Below are 7,839 nucleotides of genomic sequence, written 5' to 3' on the forward strand. Positions count from 1 at the left end.
CACCTTCATCTTGTTGGTCTTGATTATGAGCTTCATTGGCGTTATTTTGATCGTTGACATACTCTCTAATATCCTCTTGAATGGTTTCCATCACTTGGTCTTTCCTTTTGTTTTTGGCCATTGGAGATAGTTGCTCTCAAAGATGACTACTCTAGAGAAAACTGACAATATATTGCTTAATATTGCACTAATCCCAATGATTCCTTGAACCAAAGGAAGCTCATATAGTGGGGATATTCTAGATTTGTTAACATCTCTTCTTGCAAGAGGATTAATAGGTGTAATGACCTCATAAAAATGCACCACAGTCAGCCTGTCTAGGTGGAGTCTCACTATACCAGCTGTCAGAAAAATTGTTATAACTTTTTCTCTCGATGTCCAATTACTGAAATTTTTAGATCAAATACAATCTTGGCATTCCCTCTTTGAATCAAGATATCAAGCTCTCAGATCAAATAATGACAAAAAATTCTACAGCAAAAATTGTGCACATGTCCTATGGATTCCTGCACCTTGTAAATACCCTGTGAATGCCTTGTTTCACCCTGAATTGTCTCTTGGCGTACTTGTAGACACCCAAAACACTTAATAGACCTATGATGGACTATTGGGCACCTGTAGGTATCCAAGAAACACCTATAATTGATTGGTAACTATTGAAAATGATCAATAACTACCTTGTCACCTGTAGTAATCAAGAGGGCTAAATTACCATGTTCTCTTGTTGCTGAATGTCTGTGAGGGGTGTGCAAATTTCCCTCTCAAGCCAATTTGTGCTCCCCTTCAGGGTCCTCGTTAGTAGTAGCGGAGGGTCACCTCACTTTTGTCCTACCATCTTGCCCGTCATCCACTTTTCCTCATGGGTATAGACATGGCAAGGTACATGCTAAGTCTAATAAAATAATGATGATATGCAAAAGGATAAAAAAAATTTATTTCATCCCTTTAATGATATGCAAGTGAAAGTAGGAAATTGATCAAATGGAAAAGGATAGGGATAGGTATTGCCCTTTCTTGTAGTGTGTTGAGATATTTGCAATCACACCTAATGTAGCCGCTTTGTATGAGGCAATTTAGGCTAAAGACATGCAGGCCGCAGGAATCCCATATGCACAAAGAGGGAAATTGCTACCCATCCAGCAACTATAAAGCATTGTACTTGACTACCACTTTTTCATATATGATGAATGCAATATCATGATGCTTTACCATTTCAGCTAGTGTCTTGATCATTGTCAGTCTTATACACAAGATTGTGTTTATGAGTCCAAGCTTCCATCTTGGAACCTAATTCACTTGTGTAACAGGTCAAGTCTTTGTCTATGTCATCATTATCTCAATCTTCATCTTCCATCCACCATAGCATCTGCCATGCTCTAGATCCCACATTTTTTGACATGGTATCAGAGCTCAATTGAGTATGGCACTACCTCTCCGGTCTCTTCTCACATTTGATCATATCTGCCCAGCTCACATCCAACTTAGGCCTTCATTTTCAACTTCATCTTCATCCTGACCTTGAGTCTGCCATAGCCAAATAGCACATACCTCTGATGGAGCTTCTTAATCTCCTCATCTAGTCCATAACTCTTGAAGCTCTCTTCTAGGGATATCTCCCCCAGATCAGGCATTCCTCCCTGGCCCATCACAGCTCGACATTACTCGTCGTTGAGCCCAGCATTGCATGGATTTCATGTCGTTGTCTAAAGTGCACGGTCATATAGTTGAATCTATGCCTGTGTGCTGCAATTTACCATGCGCCTATATAGCATTTGAAGCCTACCATGTGAGCTTCCTCCTAAAAAATTTTGAGCTCAAATGCTTCATTCTAGCTAATGCAATCAAGAAAAAAATAGAAACCCTAGAGTTGGCAGACATAGCCAACTTCTCAAAAGTTTCATATTTACATCAAGTTCTTCTTCCACCTCATTTGCTCATTCCTTGAGACTCAAAACATCCACTACCACTCTGATCTATTTCACTACCCCATTCAAATCAGCAAGGGAAGAAAGAAATTAAGCTACTTAAGCTAAGCAAAGACCCAACTCAACAAGAGGATTAGCATCAGCATCAAGCTCTCATTCAGATAGTATCTCTTGATACTAAGTTAGTGCTTCTTGGCACTTGTGCTCTTTAGCACCTTTAAGATCAACTCTTTGCTAGTCACTTGGAGCTAATATCCTATCATGGGAATGTCAAATAAGAAAAATTTTATATGGCTACTTCCAACGAAGAGTAACATTACTCTTGTTGCTCATTTCAAGCACATAGAAGATGTGCTTGTCTTACTTGTAGGGAATGATGGAGTCGTGAGCATTCAAGTGCTATCACTATTTGAAGAAATGCATCCTATCTTGGAGAAAGTGCAAGAGTTTGAAGTCATTTTTATTGTCTCAAAGATGATACCTTTGCTTGAGGGGGACATGAACATGAAGATTGATGCAACTGCTACGAGCAAAGTCAATGAAGAAGCAAACCAGGAGGACCTAGAAGAAGAGGACCAAAAGATCAAAGCAGTGGACACTGAAGTTGCAAGCAAAGTGAAGAACAAGTACAAGATCAAAAAGAGAAAGCTGGACTACACCAACAAGAAGACCTACAATAAATTAAAGATCTATGCGAAAAGAAATATTGAAAAGTGCAAGGGCCTACCGGTCCTTGACCCAATTTTTAGTAGACTTATTTAGCCTTGTAATGCCTAGCCCTAATGCTTCTGACATAAGCTTGTAAACTCCTCATGTAGCCTTGTACTACAGCCTTTGTACACTTTGTGAGGGCCCTGTTATAGCCTTTGGATGTCCACCATGTTTGTGATACCCACACTTAGCCTTCTCTGCACAACCTTTAGTGTTTTGCCATATTTATGGTGTGCCCACACTTTGCAGGTGTTGCTTTCACTAAAGCCTCTACACACTTTGTATTTCTGGTTGCGATTGAGGAGGGGTCTTGAAATATTTGCAATCACACCTAATGTAGCCTCTTTGTATGAGGTAGTTTAGGTTGAAGACATGTAGGCTGCAGGAATCCCATATGCACAGAGAGGAAAACTGCTACCCATCCAGTAACTATAAAGCATTATTTGACTACCACTTTTTCATATATGATGAATGCAATATCATGATGCTTTACCATTTCAGTTAGTGTCTTGATCATTTTCAATCTTATACACAAGATTGTGTTTATGAGTCCAAGCTTCCATCTTGGAACCTAATTCACTTGTGTAACAGGTCAAGTCTTTGTATATGTCATCATTATCTCAATCTTCATCTTCCATCCACCATAGCATCTGCCATGCTCTAGATCCCGTGTCTTTTGACACAATGACTCACTGCATACAATGAATTTCACTTACCACTTGGTTTTTACTTTGAGACATATTGTAATCAATCACATTAAAGCAATTAAAGTTAGGGTTAGGTATAAAATTCTAGCAAATGACAAAGATTAGCATCAATTGGCTACTGATTTTAAGTGGGTGGTAGGTTGAAGAAAATTTAGCATAGCCACATTCAGCCCTAAGTTGGGTCTATATGCACTTAGTTGTCAATTTCAAAATAGGATTACTCTTAATTCTCCCTTTTTCAGCAAATGGATGGCTTTAGTAATTGGATTTAAAGGGAATTAAGAGCAAAATGTAGAAGTGTCTCTTTCATTGTTTAAGGTAGATGATCATGGAAGCTCCAACAACCATATGAGGCTTGAAAAGCTTGATCTCCAACTTGAGATGGCCAAGAATATCTTCAAATTGTAATTCCTAGGATGAATTTTCAGCTCATAAACTCTGATTCTTCTCCAATTCTTCTCCAAGAAAGTTCATATGATCATAAGCTTGATGGGGATGATCCTTATGAGCTCCAAATGTGATTGAAAATTAAAGGGGAATCAATAATGAACCTTCCAACAAAGTAGAAGACTTCAAATCTTGAAGAAGAGTTCTCCCATTGAAGTACTTGAACTTGCATAAGCTGTCCATATACTTGCAACATCAAAATCAAGCTCCATTCTTGCAATGTTGAAGCAAGACCTTCGAATTTTGGCAAAATCCAGTGTTTAGAAGCCTTAGGAGGCATCAAGAGCCAAAATCCCCATGATTCCAATCTTTAAATATCAAAATTTTTGAAAGAATTAAGTGGCTGCCCTATTTGCCCCAAATCGAGAGAAGAGAATGCTCCAATCTTGCTTGAAATCCTCAATGTAGACCCAATGTGTGTTGTAGATGCTTCCCCTTGACCTTTGGAAGCTAAAAGGTATCAACAAGAAGCCAAATCTTCAGGAAATTGAAGAAATCTTCATGCTGTCCATTTTCAACCATGGCTAGGGTTTTGAAGCTATAAGAATTCAAGAGAGAGTGATGAAGTTTGCTTCTATCATGTTGTAGACTTGGAAGAGAGTTTGTAAGTGAACTTGAGTATGCTAGAAGCTAAGCTTGGCCTTCATTTTTGCTCACATTGATGAAGGAGTGTGTCTTCCAAAAAACTAGCACAAATAGTCCATGAACCCACTCGTTTACTTCATGATCAAAATGAGGCTTAAGCAAGGCATATAGCTACTCTATAGCAAGCTTACAACATGAAGAATTGATCTATGGTAGCCATTTGGATCATCAAGGCATTGTGGAAGAGATAGAAGCAAAATCTTGGCTATGGAGTTGTAGAGAAAACCTACAAAAAGAAGAAAGAAGAGAGAGAAACTCTCTTTTTACAAAAGTAACCCTTGTTTTAGTTCATTCTTAATCCCTATTAACCATAATTAACTCAAGGACCTCTAAAATGTCATATTAGTGACTACTTAATACAGATAACTATGGCCAGTCACGATTTTAACTGTGTGAACCACTATAACTAAATCTTGTACTCCATTTACATGTCACATGTCCCTGTGACTAAATTTTCCCAAGAAAATGACTCTTACCATGGATCAAAATCCATGCTCTAATACCAACGTAAAATAGCTAATTCTCACAACAAGAAAAATAATTAGAATTATAAGAAATACACCATATGTACCAAGAAACCATAGCCAAGGTGGCTAGGCATGAAATTATATTGCCATGGAAGGCTGAGAATCAAATATGAATATTGCAACATGAATACTCACCTCATGCCAAAGATGGGGCACGGTATGCACCCCATGATCATGGTGGCTAAGAGTATGCATCCTCTTAGATGGTGGAAGGAATGAAACCTCAAATCATGTATTCTTGAAAATAGCGAAAGATCCTTCACATGTTATATCTCCACCTTTTATACTAAACCCTAGGTTAAGGCATTTATGCTTTATTACACAATGTGGCTCCATGCTCATAAATCTTTTGATATTCATTGGACTCCATCTATGGATCTATTCTCTACACATGTCACATTGCCAAGCTCGCCATGCCACCCAACGTACGAAACATGTGACATATACACAATATAAGTGGAAAGTGTCTAAGAACCTTTTGAGGGATTGTTTACCCTTGCAAGTCCTGTCAATACATGTTGTGAGCACCACACTTTGAACATGTCTCCATAGTCCCATAGTCTCCTTGAAACATCACACAATTGTTGGCACATGCATGAATGTTGTTGTAGTCCATGCCAAGCTTTCATAACACTAATCATGTATCATCACGGGACTCAGGCATCAAGTTTTCACGTGGTAATATATGATACTTTAGCAACTTGAATAAAAGAATAAAGCACACTTGAAGAGCACAGAAAGTATTTTCTATAATGGAGTCAAAATCAATGGAGTGTAGAATGTACATGAACAACTCGGTTGTACTCACATCGCTCCACCTGTACTTTATATGCACACTTAGAAGCACAAGTAATGTCTTCAAGCAAGATACTTTGCACCCATTATATAATGGTATAAAAAAAATTCTCTCAGTGGATCAAATGACTTGGCGTCTATGGGTATTAATGCATCGATCATTGCCTCCATCTCAGGTTCCAACATCGAAGGAATGTCGAAAGTCCCATTGTCTCCTCTGGTATCGAGGGTGTAGTCTGCAACATGCCCTCCAATTGTTTTATCAGCTCAACTACTCCATATCGCACACCCACAAACTCTTCTAATGTGTCATAATAAGTGCATTCCTTGGGATGAAGTGTCACCTCTCTATACAAATTTCAAATGCACATCTAATATTTTTGTATATAATATTTAATTACTTTGCAAATATAAAGCATGATTGATACATACTTTTCTTACCGTTCACTTAAAGTCTAAGATTGCCTAGTCAATGCTCTCCGATTGAAATTTGCCAAAGCATTGTACATGTTCTATGGACGATTGACGCTTTCGTCTAATTGTGCCACCTTCTTGCATTGAGTGCAAGGACAAGGGACACGCTGATTAAGATACACCTTGCGATCTTGGACATCATGGCCATCATCGTTTTCCATTTGGTCTATGTTACAGCAAACAATAGGTTTTTGTTCCCTTATTGGTGATCTTCATCCATTTTAATTTCTACTCCACTTTCTCTACCTTTCCCTTTATTTGTTTGCCTCCCTCCATCTCTCTTTGTCCATTCCTTTTCTCTCTATGTCTCTTTATCTTTATCTATCTCTCTCTCTCTAATGCTCTCCCACCCCTCTTTCTCTCTCTCTTTTCCTTTTTTACTTTTCCTCGCTTCATCTTTCTTTGTTTCTCTCCCCACTCGTCTTTCTCTCTCTCTCTTTCTCTTGTTTTATTTGTGTCCCTTCATCCTTCTTTGTTTCTCTCTCCCCCCACTCTCTCTCTCTCTCAATGTTTCTTTATCTCCCCCATCTTCCCTCCCACTCTCACTTCTTCTCTCTTTTTCTTTCCCTCCCTTCGTCTCTCTATTTCTTTCTCTCTTTTCCTCTCCGCTCTCACTCAACATATCTTGTTATAATCAAAATCAAATATAGAAACTAAAAAACTTATAAAATAAGGACATTGAAAGACTCCCTCTCCCCACCTCTTGTAGTGGGAGCTCACACTCAACCACCAAGACCCACAAACCACTTATTCTTTCAAGTATTTCAATCAACCACAAATGGCTATCTCTCACCTAGTCGACACACCTTCGATCCTACGGGGATGTAGTGAGCTTACCTTGATGCCCGAATGAGTAGCCTCCTCCCTCAAGCAACCCAATAGCTCCACAATTCATGATGTGAGCTAGCATCCTCAAGCCTCCACCTTCAAGATCCATCCTCCATAGCCGCACACAATACAAGAGAAGAGAAGAGAAGAGAAGAAGAGAGGAGATGATGGAGAGCTTCTTCTTCTTGATCCCTCACCCTCACAGACTCACTCCCTCACACTCTCACACTCCCTCTCTCAAGCACACACAAACAAGCAAGAAGGAGAGAAGAAGAAAAGAAGAAGAGATTACTTTTACCACACACAAAAGAATGAGCTTCTCATTCACTTTTTGAGTTTATATACAAAACCCTAATCCCTTTTAGGCAATCATCCCCTTTTTTACATAGCCGATCATGGCCTAGGCCCTCTTTTCTATTGTCCTCCTATCTTCCTAGCTTCCTTCCTACTGCTCGTCTACCTTTACAATTTGCACACAAGAGGAAGCCTAGCGCTCTTTTACAAGGATTTTGGCTACACCTTTACATTCAAAGGTGCACCTTTTCTTTTTTAGCACTTTTTGGGCTCCGATGGCTATGCCTTGGACTTCTTGTGGCCATGCCTACACTTTTGGGCACTTTTCCTAATCCGATTTCCTTCTGGGCCCCCTCTTTCAGCTCTCGACCTATGATTTTTCACTTTTTTCACTTTTTCTTGTGCTAAGGTTAACACCTCTCTTTGTGTCTCTCCTCCCCCTCTCTCTCTTTTATTTTCACTCTCCTTCCTCTCTTTACCTCACCC

Source organism: Lygodium microphyllum, chromosome 12 (genome assembly GCF_053477565.2).
Source record: "Lygodium microphyllum isolate KBCC chromosome 12, Lygodium_microphyllum_v1.1.10, whole genome shotgun sequence".
Classification (NCBI taxonomy): Eukaryota; Viridiplantae; Streptophyta; class Polypodiopsida; order Schizaeales; family Lygodiaceae; genus Lygodium; species Lygodium microphyllum.